The sequence below is a fragment of the Actinia tenebrosa genome, unplaced genomic scaffold (assembly GCF_029948245.1).
Source record: "Actinia tenebrosa isolate PJP-AT-01 unplaced genomic scaffold, QUT_ActTen_1.0 PGA_scaffold2__45_contigs__length_23673736, whole genome shotgun sequence".
In the NCBI taxonomy this organism is placed as follows: domain Eukaryota; kingdom Metazoa; phylum Cnidaria; class Anthozoa; order Actiniaria; family Actiniidae; genus Actinia; species Actinia tenebrosa.
The window spans coordinates 9,987,425-10,010,081 of record NW_028292579.1 but is presented as its reverse complement, the minus strand read 5'-3'; the positions used below and the strand labels follow the sequence as shown (position 1 = coordinate 10,010,081).

General features: G+C 44.1%; 1 protein-coding gene across 1 annotated transcript in view; it reads left to right on the top strand.

The window, feature by feature from the left end:
• Positions 1 to 1,262: 1,262 nt before the first annotated feature.
• The window catches only part of LOC116306166 (uncharacterized), a 44,409-nt gene continuing 23,014 nt past the window's right edge, over positions 1,263 to 22,657 (top strand). Inside the window, exon 1 of the mRNA XM_089034390.1 lies at positions 1,263 to 1,526. The gene's annotated coding sequence lies outside the window, so the exon portion shown is untranslated. The remainder of the gene's footprint in view (positions 1,527 to 22,657) is intronic.

Here is a 22,657-nt window from a genome sequence, read left to right as displayed (position 1 = left end):
AATGTAATAAAATTTAACCATAAATGTAGTAATCAAAGCCCACCATAAATGCAATAACCCCTCCAACCATGAAGGTAATAACCAAGTATTCCGGAGAGTCAAACAAAGTGTTGAATCAACAACCCGAACCAACTATGAGCAGCAAAAAAATTTCACCATTTGGTTCCTGAGTTAGTATGATTCTTTAAATAAACATTTTTGATGGCATACCAAGGGTTCTGATGTTGTCATAGCAATGTCTTACGCAGGGCTGTCAACCCCCAAGATATTCAAATCTGGAGAATTGATAGGGAATAGACATGACGTCACAGCGCGTCAAAAAGCGCGCGAAATTAAAGACGTCTTTCACTTTGTAACATTTGATGTGATTGGTTTATTTCTGACCAATCAGATTATCGCTTATATTACAATGGGCTGCTTGCAATAACAGTTTATGAGGAACGTTTTGATTTTGTTAGCGATTTAAAATAACACAAACAACACAAAATAATAGGAATTTTATGGTTGTGAAAGTCGAGTCTCACAAGAAATGGTCAGCTTCGGCGATTATCCGGGAGATTTGAGACTCTAATCTGGAGACCGGGAGATACGGTCCAAAATCTGGAGACTCCCGGTTTATCCGGGAGAGTTGACAGCCCTGCTTACGTCATTTTTTCATGTTCATTGTGATCTTTGGTTTGTAGTCTTTGGCTTTCCAGGTTTACTTGCTGTCATATCATAGCCATAAAAATGTTTTTTAGCTCATAATGTGAAGGCACAAAACACTTTCTAGCCTCCTTAATTGCGAATTACAGTTCATGGATGGCTTTATAGTCGCTATGGAGGTTAGAAGTGAATAAATTGAACGTTTGATAAAAACTAAATCGTCAGTCTGTTGTTGTCAGTTGAATGTTTTGAACGTGATTTGTAATCCGCGTCCTATCCGAGGCTGAGAGCAAATCAAGGGAGCACATTAAAATTTTGTTTGTGTAAGGAAAGTCATTGTTCTTGGTTGATCTATCCAGCGCGCGCAATACATCTCTTGACAAGCGTTCCTCGTAGTGTTTTGGTTTCGGCCGATCCAAATGGCTTACGATCGTGTAAGCTCCGCTCCTCGCAAGATATTCGTCGGTTTTCGAAGTAAATTCGCTAACCCGACTAAAGCAAGGAACAAGGTGGAAAACTAGTGAAAACTAGTGTAAAGCAAGGAACGCCTGCCATGAAGTGTAGCGCGCGCACGTAAACAAGAACTACAAGGAACGCCTGCTATATCTTAGAATACGTGCGATAAAATCAAAGATAAACCAACACAATCAAAATTTTAACGTGCTCCCTTGAGCAAATCAGTAAATTCGTCGAAGAAAGTTTACAGTATCGGAATTCGTTTAAGATTTTGCCACCGTTAGGGGAAAGAGAGGATTTTAGTAGAATGACCTGTTTGACCTCCCCCGGAAATGAGTCTGAATCTCAATGAATATCAATCCGACGCTGCTAATCCGACGCTAGCTTCACTTTGGTAACTGTTTGCTGTGAAAAAGACCTCGAAGGTAAGATTTCACGTAAAATGAATGATGTCTATGATATATGGATCGAGGTATTCAGTTGAGATCCTTGCCTGCTCCTAGCTCATCTTGAACGTCTCGTCAACGTTTTATAACAATACAAACCTCCCTTGCGTTTATTTGGCGTTGGGGGAAAATTCGTAGCGGTTTTAGTTGAACCAAGATCTTATTTCTTTTCGTTTTTCTTTTACTAGCTTTGGTTTTCTTTTCGTCTGTGAAAATAATCAAATTTCAAAATCGAAACCAATCGTTTAGCCTTGATGTACGCACCTTTGAGCTACGTGACTTTAGGGCTCCTGTTGATAACAGTAAATTTATTGTATTTTACTGATAGGATAACCCTGTTTAAATAAAAGTATCTATCTATCTATCTATGACTCATGGGCCACAAAATACAGGCCGACAATGAGCAAAATCTATATCGATTGCAAAATAATATGCAATCGATAGATTCTCCAAACTTGGCAGCCAGAATTTATGACAAGCATAATTTCACAATGAAATTGATCGATTTCCAAGCGAACAGGATCAACGGCAAACGCGACTCAAAATTATGATTTTGAATGCATCGTTAATAAGCATTTGAAACCTAAATGGTTGAGATAATTCCTAAAATCAGAAATCAGTCCGCGTATACTTGAATGCAAATAAATAAAATCCAATTAGCGAGTGCAAGATATTCAAACGTTTACTTTGAAACTTTTATTTATTTCTGTTAATTTTCTGTGGGTTTTTAAAAAATTTTTTTACCTATTTTGTCATGTCTCAGTTCACACTCGATTGATTCCATAATTCGGTGTCTTCGCTCTCCTGTCAATTCTGGTTGAGCGACCCGACTTATGGGATCAGTGGTCTAAGTTCATGCATATTCAGTTAAGTTCGATCATTGACCAGTTTTCCTCATTAGCATTAAAAACCGACTCCAGAAATCGAAAAAGAATGTCTTATTTAGTAAATACTGAAAATTTGAGAGTAATATGTTCAATATTTTGGGAGTAAAATTTTTTTGAAAGTGGTATGATTTACAAAGAAATGTAACCATACATTTCTTTGTAAATAATACCGCAATTCAAAAAAATGCTAATGAGGACAAACCAAAACAATCACTATGGGTAATAAATTTATTCACAGTTGAATTTCTCAATATACATTCCCAAAAATATCGAGAAAGCACTGTACCTGTGAAAAAAATATCACCAGCATCTTCTTTCAGAAATAATATCTGCAGTAAACATACACACACAAAAAATACTGATTGCGTGCAGAAGGGAGGAGATGACTCAAATGCCGGTTTCCCTATTATCATAGTCGACTCTCTTATGACAGAAGATGGCTAGTAAACACTAGCGTGGACTGCGTCGGTGTTTCTAATGAAACAGTTATCGTAGATTGATAAGTTATACACCGTAGTGAAAATAGGAACTGACGTTTCGGACGTTAGTCCTTCGTCGGAGTCAATGTCTTTGACTCCGACGAAGGACTAACGTCCGAAACGTCAGTTCCTATTTTCACTACGGTGTATAACTTATCAATCTACGATAACTGTCTCTTATGACAGTATGACGTCGCACAAAAACCAAATAGGGTTAGATCTAATTTTGAATATTTCACTGAATAGTATTCTTTTATCACAAAACATGTGTCCGACGTTTTCCTTTTACTATAGCTCTTTGGTTTTCTTTTCATCTCTGAAAAGAATCAAACTTCAAAATCGAAGGGAATCTTCCAGCCTTGACGTACGCACGCTAGTAGTATAGGGAATGGGGGTTCCAGCGCAATCTCAACACGGGCAAGACCCGTGTCAAAAATCCACCTACGGACAATCCCCACTCCAAGTGTGGTTGGGGGCAACAGCGCAAATATGTTAGTCTATATATGGAGTGCGAAGAATGTAAAGAGTTTGTTTATGATTTCTGTGTAAAGTGCTTGAAACCCAAGTTTGTACCTACTAAACCAAATAAGTATATTTGTTGTGACAAGAAAATGCAAATAGAAGACGACACGTCAGCACAGTGTTACGAATGTGGTAAGAATATTCGTAATGCCGTACCAAATGCTACCAAAGAGCAATATTACGCCAATGGAGGTCGTAAGAAGACTCCATATAAAAGAATAAGATACTTCAGGGACTGGATGAGTCATATCCAAGGTTATCGACCGGTATATTTAGACGATGAAGTAAGGCAGAAAATCATAAACCACTTAAAAGAGCCAACCCCACAAAGTCTACGGAAAACGCTAAAAAAATTAAAGCTAGGGAAATATTACAAAGCTATTCCCTACCTTTTGTCTGAAATTACCGGTAAGTCTATTCCCGAGGTTTCTGATATGAGCAGAGCCGAGTGGTTATTCTGTCGACTGGATAAGGATATTCCTTATTACCCCAACGTAATCTATGAAATATTTCATGAAATTGACCCTAACCACCCATTGTTAGGATGGATTCCAAGAAGATAGTGTAATTTCAAGACTGTCGTTCGATATGTAGGTGAAACCCCCCTACATTCTTTTCGAAATTGATGTTCAATGAGCGAGTTTTCTTTGGAGCTCCTCTTTTGCCTCCTGGTAGATTTTTTTGCGAGATTCCTCGGAAAGATCTTTCACGATGGTTTTTTTATTACCCGACTTTAGCTCCCCGTATTTCTTTTCCTCCGCGAGGATCAAAGAAAACTCCGTGTCGTCTATGCGGCGGTCCCGCAGAGCCTGAGACACCAAGTCGGCGATGGTGTTAGCCTTTGCTCTTGCCAGGGCTATATGAGTGTCGTGCTTGGATATCTTACCGGACAATTGCTTTATAATGCCTGTTGTAACAGCGGAAACGATACCGCAGACGGCGCCGACGCTAGCCAAAGGAACGCCAACAACTATTCCAGGTCCGGTAAGCGAAGTAGCAACGCCAGTGCCCGTTAACGCCACGGACATGGAGCCGGAAGTTACTGCGACTTTATGTAGTATACTTCGGGCTCTAGCATACTTTTTCCTAACCTCCTCGTAGTGCTTCGTTTGACCCTCTAAGTAAGCGAGGATTAGATTGGCTTTATTCAGACGAAAGTTTTCAGCGTTTAGTTCGTTAGGACCTGTATCCTTAGTGGTAGCGTGATAATTGGGGGCATCTGGGTACAATTGAGGTGCTGATGGTATAACATCCATTATATACTAATGTACGACGCTTTTGGGAATGATATACAGGACCAGCCACATCACGACGACAGGGATTATGCCAACTGGAGAGCATTTAGGAAGATGTTTCCACGTGCAGACCCTAGTAAGTTCGAAAGGAGATCCGATGGGATCTACTATAACGGCTCCAGAATGTACAGCAATGAGGATTTGGAACCAAAGCCTCCTATTCATGAGACCCCACCCCCACCTAATTTTCCAAAGTATTTGATGCCGACGACGGAGAAATATTCGCTTTACGACGACAAAGGTGGAGCGGATGACTTTGCTAAAATGGTTACCTCCTTAGAAATCCCCGTGGGTCCTACGACTTTCAAGACAAAGGTCAGAGACATCTTTAGAGAGACGAAAATAAAGCATAACTCAGGGAAAGAATCCAGAGAATGGTTATCAGCTCCCAACATGCGGTATTGGCCGCAGCAGTTAAACTTTGCTGTCTGGGCTGCTACTAAAGGATGTGGTATAGCCGCAGATATGTTTCATATTCCTTTCCTGCGATTTCATGTTGCTTTTACTATTCGTAGGCTATTGTTTGAGCTAGGAACGTCGCTTCCCAAGGATATTGCTTTTAATGCAATGAATAACAAATACGACAAAGTCGCATGGGAGCGATTAAGGAATGAGTTTAAGCTTGCCAACCCTGATTTTCGTAACAAAGAGGGTGCAGCCCATGGTTTAGGAGAGACTTACACCTATGCTTCGTATGTTGGGGCCAGCATAGAAAGGCCGGGTATGGGGTATCCTAGCTCTTACGAATTCTCGGACTTAGGAGGCAGCGGAACGAAAGGGAATCTGATCTACTTCATAGAAAGCAAAGAGAAATATTCTTGGGCGCCTTTCTTTGCCGCAAAGGGCATTGGACTGAAAAACCTAGCAAGGATTAACCGCAGCATCGAAGCCTTCGTTTACTGCATCCTGGGATCGCAGGTAAAGACCCGCAGTCCCATCGTTGGATCTCAAGGTATTTCACAGGAAACGCAGCAAGAATTCCTAAGGCATTTTGAGACTGCAATAATAGAAAATACCATATCCAAGTCAGTTCAAAGGTATCAATTAGCGCTGCAGGAATCTAGAGCGCGACTGGATTACGCTTTGTCGCCTGGCTGTTGGTTAATGCCAAGTAATTTGGTTATTAACACCGATTCCGTCGTGGGTTACAACAACAAGCTGCAGCGAGCGACTAAAGACATGAAGTTTGGGGCGAACGACGTTAACTCCGACAGGACCAGGGGTATTCCTCATTTCGTAGAGAAACCTAAAAAAGAGGTAGAAAAAGCATCGAAGAAGGTGCATGTAGGAAAACCCCAACCTAAAAGGCAATCGAAGAAGGTTATACCTGAGGAATATGACCATAACTTACTAAAGGCCGGCTTAGCAGCTGCAAGTGTTGGTCTGAGCTATTATATATGGCGATGAACAACCCCTACGTAGCTGGAGTAGATTGTGTCTATACGACTTACACAGGCGAGAAAAAATACACCCAAGCATCTTGGGTTGATGTCACGGGCATGTCCGTGTATTTGAACTACTCCGGAAAGAAGTTGATATTATGCAGCATTTCTTTGGGGGCCGTTAGCAGTGCGAATGTAGGATTTCGTTTCTGTGACGACAATGGAGTATTACAGCCCATGCGCGCGAAGACAAACAACAGGGAGCCTACGCATTTCTCAGTAGAGCCGCCAACGAATAGCTCTGAGAATCTTTCCGTTTGGACTTTCCACATGGTTGCTGATTGCCACGGGAAGGTAAAGCTGCAGATAAGAGTAGATGACACCGGGAGTGTTTGCATAAATAGCATAGAAAATCAAAGGAATACTGTCTATAACCACATGACCATCAGCACTTTGACGGTAATGAGCCTCTAGAAGGGAACTTGTTCCCTGTAATATATGAATCCATACGTGAGGGAAACGCGTTATACCCACCGCTTAGATGAAGAGGGATATGACAACGGCGCTTGGCATGACGTTGGACTGTGGGTTGAGGTTGGGGGCACTGCATTGGTCATTTGCACTATTAGCATTAATGCAAATACGCATGCGAATGTGGGGTTTAGGCTTATCGATGAAAATAATAAGCCCCTACTTCCTTATCGAACTTCAACGAACACCAGGAAAGTTACCCATTTTTCGATGGAGCCACACACAGGGTCCTCTGAAGACCTAACGCCAGTGACTTTTCATATGCTAGCCAATTGTAAATATGCTAAGTTGCAAGTCACTTCTGATGACGGCAAGTTTGGGATAAATCGCATAGGTCGCAGGCCTGCTAATGCAGCCTGGAGTCATAAGCCCATTTCTACCATGAGTGTGTTGCCGTTGGTTCCAAATTACCAGGGCGGTGCTAATACCGTCTTTCATTATCCTCAAAGCAGGGCACCGCCCGATGAGAAGGATAAGATCAAGCCTTCATCTTCTTCAGGAGGACCACCCCAATAGCGACGACCAAGATCCAGATGTTATTCCCTACAAACTTCAACAGTTCGCCGCCGGTCCTAAGTGCCAAGGAAACAACTGAACCCAGCAGCCCAGGAAGACCGGCTGCCATCTTTTTTCCCAAGTCCGTTAGTCCATTGCCTAATTTCTTTACGCCCGCGCCTGTAGCCTTAAGAGCGGATAGGATAACTCCTACTACGCTCGAAATAGCGACGGCGAATGCCAGCGGAAGGCCATACTTCATCAGAAACCTTTTTATTTTTTCCTTGGTAGTAAGCCCCAGCTTCTTTTCCAGGTTTTCCTTTTGCGCCCGTAATTCCGCAAGGCGCACCTCTAGATCTTCTGCTTCCTTTTGAGCTGCTTCCCTTTCTTCCTCGGTACGAGTTTGGTTCTCGATTACTTCTTGCTGCCGCTCTATTTGTCCCTCCAGGTCTTCAATAGCCTGGTCCATTTGTCTGACTTGCTCTTCCATAGTCTTTATTCGTGTAATTAACTGCCGCTGTTCCTCTAGAGAGCCGGATATGGTGGTACGCAAGTTTTTTCCTTCCTCATTGCTTATGTCCAGGTCTTGCAGGACAAGATCGAAGGCTCTTTGGACTTGGTCTCTTTCGCGTCGAGCCTCGTTTCTTTGTTCTATTATTTCCACTATCGTTTGGTCCTTGCTGTCAAGTTGTCTTTTTTGAGCATCAGTAAGTAGTCGGTTTTGCTTCATATATTCTTCCTCCCTTTCATCCAACGTTTCTTGCAACCCCTCAGCGCGTTTTTCTAACGCAACCCTGTCGTTCAAGGCTGCCAACCTTTCTAACGCGCTTCGGGTAGCTAGTTGAAAGCCTTTTAATCTCGAGACGTCACCCCTAACGTTACCCTCCTCATCGAAGAGGTTTTGTGGGGTTGTCCAGCGGTTTTTGTCGGGATATCTCATGTCTTGAACGCTTATGCGGACTTTGTTTCCCCTTTCCGTGAGCTTTACATCATCAGCATCGAAGTTGCTGTAGCGCTGCTCTAGCTCTCGAGTTGCCCACTCTACAGTCTCCCGCGCAGTTGCCCCCTGCTCACCTATGTTTTGAAGCTCTAAGTACTCAGGGATGGGGCTGCCGTGGTTTCTCGATTGCCACATGCGATTCAAGGTGGCCTTGAAGCTTCTCCATCTATCACCATACCTACTTATTAAGGCCATGTCGTAGATGTGAGGTTCGGTATCCGCGCCTTTAGTCCATGCGTCGTATTCATCATCGTTGATATCGACTTGACCTTCTTCAGTAGTGGGATCGAAATCCGTTCCTTCTACTTCCATTATATATGATAAGCTCAAAGTTAAGCCCCAACATATTACCTAAGCAGGTTGGCGGACTGAAAGCAGAACGCACCTTTCACCGGGTTACATTCACACCTTCTAGCGCTAAGCCAGGGGAAACCTTGTACGTAGGCGTGCCTCGACTAACAGATAACCTAGTATTGGTTCCTGGCACCCTGGCGCTAAGGTTTAACCTAGCGGTGCAACCAGATACCGCAGACGCGCGTTACGTCGTCAATAACGTGGGTAGAAACCTTGTTTCCAAGATGCGTGTAAAGTTTGCTGGGGAATCCTTGCTGGACTTAAACAGGTATGATTTGTATACCACGTACAAAGACTTATGGTTGACTGCATTTGACCGCGAGAAAAGGATAGGGCAGGGAATCGCCAGTGAAGCCATACGCAAGGTAAGAAGCGCAACCGACAGCGCCTCGGGAGAAGACGAAATAAAGACGGCTTATGGTACTAAATATGTCGTTCCTTTGGACTTTGAAGTTATTACGAACCACGGTGTATACTACCCAAGGCAGCTAAGCGAACTGCAGTTCGAAGTGACCCTAGCAGACACTACGAACATCCTGCAGGGAAAGGACGTAAGTTCAGCAGCTGTGGATCCTTATTTCATCAAGAACTTGGAGCTGCAGTATGAAACGGTATACAGCGAAGACTTAGCACGTAGCGCTGGCATGGAATACAGCTCCGGGAAGGCTTTCCTTTACGATCACGTCGTGATGTACAAGACCTTTAGCTTCACGAACAACGTCGAAGAGGTCATCAACCAAAGCATTAACCTACCCAGACGCAGCCTTACAGGGATAATGTTGCTGTTCGCAAAGACATACACGGCAGGATTGCGTGACTCTGAGGCGTTCTTTAATCCTAACATCACTAACGTAGGCATTAGCATTAACGGAGTACCTAATAAGGTTTACTCACAAGGGATAAAGCCCGAGGACATGTACCTGGAAGTCGTGCGTAAGTTTGGCGATCAAATTAGTCCAAAGGAATTCTTTAAGGATAAGTACGCGCTGTGGATTGACATGCGCACCACCAACGACGAAGACCTACATGGTCAGGGATTGCGGCTGGTAAATACCCAGGACGGTATTACGTTGGAGATCAAGCGCACCAAACATGCCAGCGACACTACTAAGATCAACGCGTATATCTTCGTCGTGTCAGACGCGCAACTGAGCGTAGAAATGAATCAGCTAAAGAGCGTTGCCTACTAGATATATGACCGATCCACGAAAGCATTCTATAGAGGTACAGTTCGCTATCGTCTCAGATGGATTACAAAAGACAAAAGAAGAAATACTGGAGGAACTCGCAACCACAAGAGAAGACTACCAGAAACTACTGGATGAAATAGGTACGATGGCAGGTTGGCAAACAATCGCAAACGCGCTAATAGCCCTTGGCCTAGGAATCCTTTTGATGCGCCGTTAGTTTAAAATATTCCTTACGTATATGATGCTCCGCGTATTTGAAAACGACAACGTCAAACTGCAATGCCTAGTGCAAGGCGATCAATTGTATTTCAAAGCAAAGGAGGTGGCGCTAACGTTGGGTTATGTAAATTCCCGAAAAGCAACCTCCGACCACGTATCAGAGGAAAACAAGGTAAAACTGGGGTCTATAAAGGGTGTAAGTCTGAGTGACACCCTTAACGCACAGCCAAATGCCGTGTACCTAACAGAGGAAGGTCTGTATGAGCTGGTATTTGGTTCTGAAAAGGTGGAGGCAAAGAAGTTCAGGAAATGGGTAATGGGTGACGTCCTGCCCACGCTAAGGAAGACAGGTAAGTACGAACTGGATAGGCGCTTCGATAGTCCAAATAAGATGAAGTTCAAGATAGAAACTGAGTCCGACTTACATAATCGGGTCGTATACAACGTCCGTAGGTTCTACCCACATGCAATCATAGTCCCCGGCTTAGGAGAACTGCAAGACACCTCAAATAAGCGTATTAAATGCTGGCAGAGGGGTTACCAGGCAGGGCAACCCGATCTGCTGATTCTCAACAGTCATAAAAAATACAATGGGCTGTGTATCGAACTGAAAACGCCCAAAGGTAACGGTGTCTTATCCGAGAAACAAAAGGTAATGCTGGAGAGATTCGAAGAGAATGGTTACCTGACCATCGTAAGCAACGATTACGATATGCTGACCAGGGAGATAGCTGAGTACATGGCTGACGTACGTGTCCCTTGTCCTTGGTGCGTAAAGGCTTTCAAAGGCTCCAACACCTTAAGCACGCACCTTAAAATATTCCATAGGTATAATGATTCTTGAACAAACACACTGGCGCGAATTGCTGCAAGGCGTTGCATACCGAATAAAAAATTACGTCGTGTTCGAAGACATCGACCGTTTAAGGTTAGTCTTGGAACGCGATGGTCAGGAATACAGCCTTTGGGCACCCGACTGCGTTAGATACGTACTGCAAGGTGAAGAATACACACACCTACGCAGCTATGGCAAGGTTAACGGTCGATGGAAGTTTGACATCGAACGTCGCGCGGAGGAGAATCCACTGTGTGATTAATCCTCTTCATGGGCGGATAAGTACTCAGTTGCTGTGTCCGCCTTCTTTTTTTCAATCATTCGAGTAGCAAAGGTGTATATCAGGGCTCCACCTGTGAATGCTGCGATGTAAGGTAACATGGTATATGAGTTGAATATTGCAAGGCTCTCCCAAATAGGGGGTCTGAAATGTTGACATAAATGTCAAATACAGTATGAAATATGTCCTTCAGACTCCCTGACACACTTACAGCCGTAACAAACGTCAGTCCAATATTCTCTGTTGGTCCATGGAACTCCTTCAGTTCTTTCGAAGGAAGGGAATAACCTTAACAATGCTTTATGTCTATCTATGCATTTCTTTAGGTATTCTTCTTTATGTTCGCATTCGTCTAAGGGACCACTGCAATTCCAACATTCAATGTCTCCCAATCTATATTCCCTCGAAAGGAGTCTATAAGATATCTCGTGCCTCCTTTTATGCGTCTGAAGGCGTTGTATGCTACTGAATATCTTATCGCAGAAACTACATTGGCGGTCGTTAATACATACGCCTCTCTTTAAATGTTCATGTAATCCCTGCGGAAACGACCTACCACAATTCTTACAGGTAATACAAGTACGCCTGTTTACGTGTTGCTGCATCCTTCGCTTGCTGCTAAATCTCTTAAGACAACTTTGACAGTCCATATATCTCATTTATATTTTGACATTTTTGTCAACATTTGAAACCCCTATTTCGAAGCCCGTTGCAAGCCTCTAAGGGATGTTTTTAGTCTTCGTAGAATCGGCGAAGGTCCTCTTAGCCTTGGGGTCCGCGTAACACCAATGTCCAACGAAGGATTCTTCAACGAATACCTTGTTACAATGGCGGCAGGCGTATTCTTTACATGACGTTGTGACTATGTCGGACGATGCAGTAGGCTCCTTAGGGGGGAAAATGCAGTCAGTAGGTATTTCACATGTAATACAGTCCATATATCGAAGGTCTTACAGCCAATCTAAGTGATTGTTTAACTCACTTTGGGTTTCGAATGCTTGTCCACACTCCATACAAACGTAATCCATATATTCATGGGGGATATCGAATAAAGTCCTTAACGGACTCCTTAGCCCAGCCCGCCATAGTCCATAGCGCAGCAAGCCTCTCCGTGCGCTTCAGACCGCACATTTCATCGTACAATTCCTGCACGCGCTCTTTCAGCCGATCGATCTCCTCCCTTTGCATTTCTATGGTGTCTCTTTTATCCTTTGCGTCGGCGGTAATCCTCCTTACTGCTTCCACTGGTTCCATATATTTAAAGGATTTCTACTCTGCCAAACGTTATGTATGCCTGCTGCAGCAACCTTTCATTCGTAAGGCCCTCTAAAGGCGTAGGTACCTCATTCTGACCATGCATCATGCGTAGTTCTGCAATTAGTTCCTCTCTCGTCATGTCCTCCAAAGGCTTCATATATATAATGGAACCAGATCATATGCCCTGTAACGCTTTGATAGTAGGACCCACCGGCTGCGGAAAGACTCAATTCGTCGTGGAGCAGCTATTAGGACCCTTTAGATACCGCTTTGACTACATAGTGCTGCTTTGTCCCACCTACGTGAACAACCGCACCTGGACGGGCATAGGAGTGAAAGATGACGACTTCTTCGTAGATATCTTAGACCCTAACGAGTTATCCGGCCATTTGAAGTTCTGGCATAAGCAATTCCCTAAAGATACGCAGACTTTACTCATACTGGATGACATTGCCTGTGGGGACGACGTAAAAAAGCGCACCTCCGAATTAGTGAAGCTCGCCTTCAGCGGCAGACATGACAATATCAGCGTTTGGTTGCTTTCCCAGCAGCTTACCAGTGTCTCTAAACCCTTCAGGGAAAACATAGGCTCCCTGGTCGTATTTTATACTCCAAGTAAGTCTGACCTGGAAACCATCTTAAGCGACTACGGAGGCGAGATATCCAAGGAACAGTTGCATGAATACATGCGGCATTTAAAGACGCATCAACATTCCAAGATGATCTTTTCTTTGAGGTTTCCTTATGACGTTAATGTATATGGAGATTGAGCAGCTCTTAGATGAAGTCCCCACACAGTTAGACGAAAGTAACCTCAAGGAACAACTCAACATCCTTGTGTCTTCTGGGAAGTGTAAAGAAATGATAGGCAAGGAACTTACCCATGAGCAGGTTAATAAGTTGTCGGAAGAGGAAGTCAAGAAGTTCCATAAGAGGTACGAGGCTGCCCTTGCAAGTAAGACCACGGACGCCGTCGCAGACTCCGCTATCCGACTTGCGACTAAATTGCTTGGACTTGCGCTGCCCATAGACGACGTGGAGCAACTGCGGAAGGACATAAGCGAGGACTATGTCATATCCCAAGAACTTAAGATAACCTGCGGGTTGTTGTCTTTGAAGTGCGGTAAGTTAATGGCAGTCGCCTCTGCGGCACTTCACGTAGCTCAGCACGTCGACTTGAAGGAGGTACTGGTGTCTTGGAAGGACTTCAAAAAGGACAGAGAAGTCGAAAAGGTCTTCCAGGCAGCACTTGCTGAGGTACCTGATCAAGTCGCCCCAAGTACCTAGTCAAGTCGTTGTCAAGTCGCCTCAAGTACTTAGTCAAGTCGTTGTCAAGTCACCTCAAGTACTTAGTCAAGTCGTTGTCAAGTCGTCCTTAAGTCATTGTCAAGTCATGCTTAAGTCGTTGTCAAGTCGTCATCAAGTTACTTGTCAAGTCCTTCAAGTCCTTAGATATAAGATGAGTGGCACCGAAGAACAACCTCAGGAGGAGCAGAAGATTACCAAACCTAAATCTGCAGGTAGAGTTGCCGCTGGAAAGAAGCTAGCGGAGATGAACAGAAAGAATAAAGCCAAAAAAGAAGAAAAGGTGGAGGAAGAGGAATCCTTTTGGAATCCCGGCTACGTCATTGGCGCGTTAGGAGTCGCTATAGCAGCAGGCAGCCTCTACTTACAATGGCGGGCTACGAAGCCAAAAGTAAAGTGGGAGGCCGCAACATATCACACACCTGTAGAGACGAAAAAGAGTAAGGTCCCTGAAATGGAGTAATAACCTTCTCGCTTTGTAATATAATGTCAACCGCGTTGTTGAAAACTGTTGAAGAAGCAGCTATCATTACTTCCATCGTTGCGGGTATTGGTTGGGTAGGTAAGAAAGTGCTCAAAGAAGACTTTACTGAAGACCCAAGCAAGAGCTTCGCTAATTTTGCTAAGATGACCGCTGCCGTTGGCGGGGCTATCATGCTAAAGGATTACCTACGAAAGGAAAAGTACCTGCCTACGACCTAATCTAGAAGCAAACTGTGTTTGCTGAAATATAGATGGCTGTCGTAGCAGGTGGAATTATCGCGGCTCTAGCATTCACTGGAGCTAACTATGGTGGTCAGTATTTGGATAGACTAGTTAGAGGCGATCGCACTGGAGATTCGGTCGCCGAAAAAAAGAGACACGACTTAGCGCTGGAGAAATATCAGCGGGACGTCGCAGCTTGGAATGAAAAAAGACAAGCTTACAGGGATTGGTTGGACAAGAACTACCAAGACAAAATGCAGGCAGACAAGAACTTCGAAAATACAGACTACGCCTTCAAACTTTATGCGCAAACGCATCCCGCAACATCGGTGAAGTCAAAAAAGCCTCAGTTCAAAAATTACTACCAGCTTTCTAAGAAACAAGAAGGCAATGAATTGGTCTTCGTAGGAGTTGCAGGGCTGGTGGGGGGCGTAGCTTTGGCGTATCTAATATAATGATCGTCTTTTTGGAAAGCGATGAAAATAACTTTACTACGTACTTGAATCCTCCCATCCGCGCGGAAAGGGTTCGGTTGGTTAGTTGCTCTTTGTACAATTCTTGGTATAATTTAATTAATGGCTTTGTCATCGGAACTTCCGGCGCCAAACCAAAAATACCAGATTCCCATTACACCCCTATAACACTGACTAAGGAGCTAGCAAAGCACGGATATACTCTTACCACAGGATTACCCCATGAAATGACATTTAAGAAAAATAATGGGAGCGCTAATTTAAAGGGCAGTCCATTGGTAGAACTCCTGGGCCTTACTAGTACCACGATCAATGGTCAACTTGACGTAAAATGGAAAGTCGCATCCTCTTACGAAGTCTATTGCGACTTGGTCAATAGTTACAGCAATGGAGAAAAGTCTTCTCTTATGTCCAAGTTTCTGCCCAAAGGTAATCCATTTGACTCAGAAGAATACACTCCCATTTCTTTAAGCTATGACTTGTCTAATTTGGTAGAAAGCATAAACATCACCATTAAAGTGGACGGAAAGACGGTGGATTTCAACGGGCGAAAGATCAATCTTGTTTTGGAATTCATATAATGGGCCGCGTAGAGGACAAACTCAAAAGGATTTACTATGGGCCTGAAGGCTATTGGAAAGGAGCGTCAGCTATCAAGAAACTCGCGACCGCGGCCAGGGTATCAGATGAAACGGCTAAGAACTGGCTAAGAAAACAAACCCTCTGGCAGGTTTATCTTCCCGTGCCCAAGTACATTCCCAGGCCCAGCTTTACCGTAAATACCCCCAATGAAGTTCATCAGGCGGATTTGCTTTTCTTACCGCACGATAAGGTGAGAAAAAAGACCTATAGGTACGCTTTGACCGTAGTCGATATCGCAAGCAGATACAAAGACGCTGAACCCATAACCAGCAAGGATTCTGGGGAAGTCGCAGAAGCCCTAGGTAGGATTTATAAGCGCGTCTTGAAATGGCCTAAGCTGCTGCAAGTGGATGCGGGGACGGAGTTCATGGGCGTGGTTACTAAGACCCTGAAAGACCACGACACTAAGATTAGGAGAGCCGAAGCAGAGTACCACAGGGGTCAAAGCATTGTCGAAAGATTCAATAAGACCCTGGCCGAGCGTCTCTTTGGATACCAGTATTGGAAAGAGCTGGAAGATCCATCCAAACGCAACAGAGAATGGACTCAGAGGCTCCCCCAGGTCGTCGCGGCTTTGAACAACGAGGCGGCCAGGGCTACGGGAATGAAACCCAAGGATGCCATAAAAAAGAAACACGTGGAACACAAGTCCTTCGTCAGAAGTTCGAGGGCAGTCTTCCCCCAGGAAAAAAGATTAGGTAATGTCACGGTTCGATATCTCTATGAGCCGGGTGAATTAGAAGGAGGATCCAAAAGAGCTACGGATCCTAATTGGTCTTTGGAAACTTACCAGATCCGAAGTGCGATAGCTAAGAAGGGTCAGCCCATCTTGTATTATCTTCATGATGGTCCCACGCGTGGGTTCGTCAAAGAAGAACTGCTTATCGTGTGATGTCCGAATGCTATCGTATGCACTCCGTCATCACACATCCATCGCTTACCGTCAAATGCAGACAGTGACACCTTCTCCTGCGTGACGTTATGTATCTGATGACCATAGCTGCGCAGGCTGTTCATCTTATGCCGCTGTTCCTTGCGTGTTCGTAATACGTTGAGGTAGGACTCGTGCGTAATGTCCTTCTTAACCACATACTTTTTTACGCCTTTAGCTTTCTTTTCTACGCCGTCTAACTTTAGCACGCTGTACATCTTTGGTTTCAGACCCACGTATTCCACGATGGGTTTTCCTAACATTTCGTCTTTCATCTTCCCAATTACCTTCTTATTCTTCGCAGAGTAAAGGAAGTGCTCCTTCGGGTAACCGCTGGTGTCGTACTCGTCTATGTCGGGGAGGCAGTCTTTGTAAACGTCTTCCGTTTGCACTTCTAGAATTAGGGAGTCGGTGTCTGTGTACAGGAGGCGACAGCGGTCTCCGTACTTTGGCTTAAGCTTATCGTAGTAGAACTCGTACATAAGCAGCTTCGATAGATCCAGCACCGTAAAGCCTGTGTAAACGGGCTTGTTTAGTAAGAGGTTTGCCCTTTTCATGTGAATCACGTAGAAGTTCAGCATTTCTACGTATCTAACGAAGCCTGGCTGTGACACGTATGCTTCTGCTTCCTCTTTGGTGCTGACTATTTTTACGCTTACGCGCTTGCGGATGTTCTCCATTGTCTTTCCGAACACGCTGTTGTTCATCAGTTTGAAGAGGTTTTTCTCGAAGTCATTTTTCGCTGCGGTACGCTTTTGCGTGTTAAAGTCAATGTAGGGGCGCATCCAGGGTTCCTGCGTGAATTTTAGGACTCTGTGGATCTTCTCTACGCGCATTCCGTGTCGCACGTAGAACTGCAGGTTGCGGTAATGTACCACATACTTCTTCTTATCCATCAGGTTCATAGTTAGTTTCCTGTACGGTTTGTAACCAGGGCACATTTGCTTTTGCAGTGGACTTAGCTGCTTAAATGGTATCTCTATCGCTTCTGGTGCTAAGGGGAACTCATTGTGTTCGTCGTGCAGGCGCTCTGGGTACTCCAGATCCACTTCTAAGACGTAACCCTTGTCTTCCTCCTTTCCTACCTGCATGTAGAAGTCTATCGGCTTCACTGGATCCCATTCGAAGTCTCTCACAGGTAGGTACTGTGACATTGCCCAACCATAAAGGTTATTCGCATCCAGGTAGTAAATGTATGTGGTTGGTTTCTCTGGGTCGTGCTCTACTAAGGGGTTGTTTGCGCGGGCGTAACGTCGGCTGGGCCCGCATACGCCGCCACGAATACCGTCTTCCATAAACCGATACATGTCGTACTCCGTTAGGAGATCCAACTGCGCATTTGTCTTCTTTAACAAAGCACTCCAGCTGAGCCCAGGAGCCGTGTAGAAATTAGCGGGATCCAATCCGTAATATTCCATAGCCATCTTTCTGAAGCTTTGGAAAACATCTGCAAGCAGCACTACGTCAGACCTTAGGTAGATGTCGTGGTAGTCCCCCATGTTCTCACAGGAGTACTTTTCCCACACGTCTAACGCATGCTGGTACTCCTCATCCTTTATGCCGGACTCGTTTAGGGTGCTGTAGAATCTCTCTTTGGGTGGTAGGGGTTCTTTGAATCGATCCCAGGAGTCCATGTATTCGTATGGGTAGACTCCTTTCCTTTCCGCGCCGTATTGACTGGAAATGGGAAAGTTGGTGTTATACTTTACGAGGTTTGCTAAGGAGTCCGCCATAAACTGCTGCGAATCTAAGAACTTTAGCTTACCCACAGTTACGGACATGTAGCGCTCTTTGTTGTTGGGTATGCATTTGACGTCGGAGCCGTCTGTTCCTTGTAGTAGCAAATGGGAGTCGTAGCCGCGGAGGTTGTGAAAGAATACGGGTATTTCCATTTCTGGGTCTACTTTGAAGTTTATATTACATTTCCAATGAGCCGCACCTCTGTATTTACCCGTGATGTGGCAGTGATCCCTAACCTTATCCACATAGAAATCCTCAACAAATGCTTTGTGGCAGTGAATGCAGTGCGTGGAGGGCTTTCCCGGCTTCTCACCTTTCTTAGCATACTTCCCGCATTTAAAATGAGCTTCTCCTAGATACTTTCCATCTTCATCCCACGCTTTCTTGGCTCGTCTTCCAAACTGAAGAAGCGTATGTTGGCAAATGTGGCATTTTTTTGCCTTGTTAAAAGCCTCCTGGTTCTCTTTGGTAAATTCCATCTTCTTTGGACATCTTAATTGTTCTCTAATCTCTCCCTCCTCTTCTCGCAATGCTTCTAGGAACTTATTAGCTGCGTTCTTGCCTCGGTAAATTACAGGAGGGTCGGCCTTACCATCTGATCTGACTACTATGTAACCAAAGGAGCAGATCTCGTGTAATCCCACCTTATTCGTGGCACCACTTTTCTGCTCTTCCTTAGTTATCAACGCTTCAAAGTCTGCATATATCACGTAAGGCACTTGCATCTGCTTTTGATGGTCTGCGTATGAAAGCTCTTTGTTGGTGGGCATCTGGATCCGTTGCGCCACTTCTTCGACTCCGCGGCAGATCTCATCGTGTTTCTTTAGGGCATTTAAGGATGTAAATGACAGCAAGCAGCAGTCGCAGAAGTACTTTTTGCCTTTGTGCTTAGTATGTCTGTAGAATAGTCTGCTAATGTGTTTAACCCATGAGTAGTGTCCGCCGTGGTAGAATAAATGTACGCGCTCTCCTTTACTTTTTGACAGAACTAACGGTACTATCGTCTGCTCTCTGACTCCGTAAACGTTAATTGCTAGATCGTTTATTTCCTCAAATATGGGGATGTCTATCAACTGCATGGGAAATTCCACACCATCCCACTCTAAATCGTCTGTGGGATACTTACTTGTCCTACAGGGATCCTTCTCTGCTGGATACAGTGCAGACCTGATTGCCCACATAAAGCATCGATTGTCTTCATTCTTCACGTTTACAATAGCCTTCTTCCTTTCTACCCACGTTGGTAGCGGTACGTAACTCCCCCCTCGTATGGGTACGTACCTGGCCATACTTATCTCTATTCCTTCAACCTCCTCTACTGTCCAACCCGATCCTTCTTTCGTGTAGTTAGACAGCGACTCCATTATTGCTTCTAAGGCTTCACTGAGTGACCTATCCAGATTCGTGGATTCTAATATCACTAACGACTTTGATCGCAACATTGCTGTCGTCATTACCTCGTCTTTTGACAAACTTACTTCTACCATTATGCTCGCTTTCAGGGCTCCTAATTCTTCTATACCTTTTCGGAGAGTCCTTTTAACCTTCCTTTCTGACTGACGCCAAAACTGTCTAACGTCAATCTCACCGTTACCGGGTATTGACACCGTGCTGAAGTTGCTTTGGGATTCCATCTATATAATAGGAAATATTTTATACCTAATACCAAGCACTTTTTAGGTCGTCGTAGTCGTACTCACAGTCCTGACAATGCCAAAACAATTTAACCTTAGTCTCAAACTTCTTACCACATCCACAATCATAACTGCTCATACACTTCGTCTTCATTTTCAAATGCTTTTTCAAATCCGCTTCTTTCTTAAAAGTTCTCTTACATTCTTCGCACTCCATATATAGACTAACATATTTGCGCTGTTGCCCCCAACCACACTTGGAGTGGGATTGTTCCGTAGGTGGATTTTTGACACGGGTCTTGCCCGTGTTGAGATTGCGCTGGAACCCCCATTCCCTATACTACTCACGCTTGAGCTACGTGACTCGGGGTTTGAAACTACTGATTGCAAGTAGTTATTAGGCGGCAAATTACAGGCCGAAAATGAGCAAAATCTATTGATTGCAAAATATACAATCGATAGATTCTCCAAACTTGGCAGTCAGAATTATGACAATCTATTTACCAGGAATCTAAAGTTTCATAAAAAATTAAATTGATCGATTTCTGTAACGGCAAACGCGAGTCAAAATTATAATTTTGAATACACCGTTAATATAAGCATTGAAGCCTAAATATTTGCCGGGCCGCCAGGTCTAAAACGCAGACCAGAAACTGCAGACCCGAAACTGCAGACCCGAAACTGCAGACCAGAAACTGCACACCGGAAACTGAAGACCGGAATCTGCAGACCGGAATCTGCAGACCGGAATCTGCAGACCGAAAACTACAGACCTGCAGGTCTGCAGTTTTCGGTCTGCAGTTTCTGGTCTAGTAGTATAGGGGATGGGGGTTCCAGCGCAACGACCACCGGAGGATTACCCGTCTAAAGTGAATTCCTCGATTCGTACCGCGATTACCCGCATCCCGTGTTTATGTAGTTAAATATGTTAGTCTATATATGGAGTGCGAAGAATGTAAAGAGTTTGCTTATGATTTCTGTGTAAAGTGCTTGAAACCCAAGTTTGTACCTACTAAGCCAAATAAGTATATTTGTTGTGGTAAGAAAATGCAAATAGAAGACGACACGTCAGCACAGTGTTACGAGTGTGGTAAGAATATTCGTAATGCCGTACCAAATGCTACCAAAGAGCAATATTACGCCAATGGAGGTCGTAAGAAAACACCTTATAAGAGAATAAAATACTTTAGAGACTGGATGAGTCATATCCAAGGTTATCGACCGGTATATTTAAACAACGAAGTAAGGAAGAAAATCATAGACCACTTAGAAGAGCCAACCCCACAAAGTCTACGGAAAACGCTGAAAAAATTAAAACTAGGGAAATATTACAAAGCTATTCCCTATCTTTTGTCTGAAATTACCGGTAAGTCTATTCCCGAGGTTTCTGATATGAGCAGAGCCGAGTGGATGTTTTGTCGGCTGGATAAGGATATTCCTTATTACCCTGACGTAATTTACGAAATATTTTATAAAATAGACCCCAACCACCCCCTATTAGGATGGATTCCGAGAAAATAAAAATGCAAAACTGGCGTTTATTTTGCCAGAAACCCCACTGGGGAATGCATCGCGCAGAACACCAAGCTATCCCCAGTGGGGTTTTTTGCATTTTGGGCTTACGGGGCTTATTTCATCCCGCGCCAGAGGCCCTCTAGTACATACCCATATATATTTCTTACGACCCACCAGAGGGTGAACTCCGGACAGCGTCCCGAGACACCCCCTGACTTTTCCAACTTTTCCTCGCGAAACCCCCCATCGCGGGGTTGAATCGCACTTTCTATCTTTTCTTTTCCACCCCTCCTCCCCCCACGGTTGCTGTGAGTGGGGGAGGTTTTTTTTTTTCACTCACAGCAACCGGTCCAAATGCGTCTACAGCGAGGCTTGAACTCGGGACTTTAGGCCTCCCCAGCTCCAAAGTCCACGATCACAAGCGAACGCCAGACACATCTGGACGCTTATGTATGTGAAAATTATTATATTTATGTCTTACACTCTAATTTGCATATTTTCTAGACTGACGTTCGATATGTAAATAGAATCCTGTCACGCCTTTTTCAGAGCAGATGTTTACTGAGCAAGCTTTCTTTGAAGCTCTTCTTTTGCCTCCTGGTAGATCTTTTTGCGAGATTCCTCGGAAAGATCTTTTACGACTGTTTTTTTATTCCTTATGTCCGACTTTAATTTCTCGTATTTGTCTTCTTGGGCCAGAATAAGCGAGAATTCTACGTCGTCTACCTTTCTGTCACGCAAAGCCTTTGAGACAAGATCGGTAATTGTATTTACTTTAGCCCTTGACAGAGCTATTGTCGTGTCATGCTTGGATATTTTGCTTGACAACTGTTTCATAATGCCCGTAGCAACGGCTGAAATAATACCACAGGCTGCCCCAACGCCGGCCAAAGGAACTCCAACGATTATTCCCGGCACAGTAAGCGAAGTAGCAACGCCGGAGCCCGTTAACACAACGGATATGGATCCTGAAGTTATCGAAATCTTATGTAGCGTACTCCGGGCTCTGACGTACTTTTTTCGGACTTTTTCGTAGTGTTTTGTTTGCCCTTCCAAGTAAGCCAGGATTAAAGTGCTACTACGACGAAAATCGCTCAAACTTGGATTCAGCTGAAACTTCCTAAGAATACTCTTTAAAGGTCCAATAATCACTGTATGAAGTGTTTTCTCGATATTCAGGACGAAAGTATGATATTTTTACGATTATTTTTTGGAGTCTGTGACGTCATACACTCAACATCGAACATCGCTGCATACATTTCTTTGTAGTTTATGATCAAAATATCAGTAGTAAAGGGAGAAAGAAATACCCAAACACCCCAAAATATAAATTATATTCACAAGTAATGTGAAATAAGCACATTAGCCACCCTTTGGGCTTCATAGGAATAAAATAAATTAAGGATTTATATACAAAGAAATATATGTAGCAATGTTTG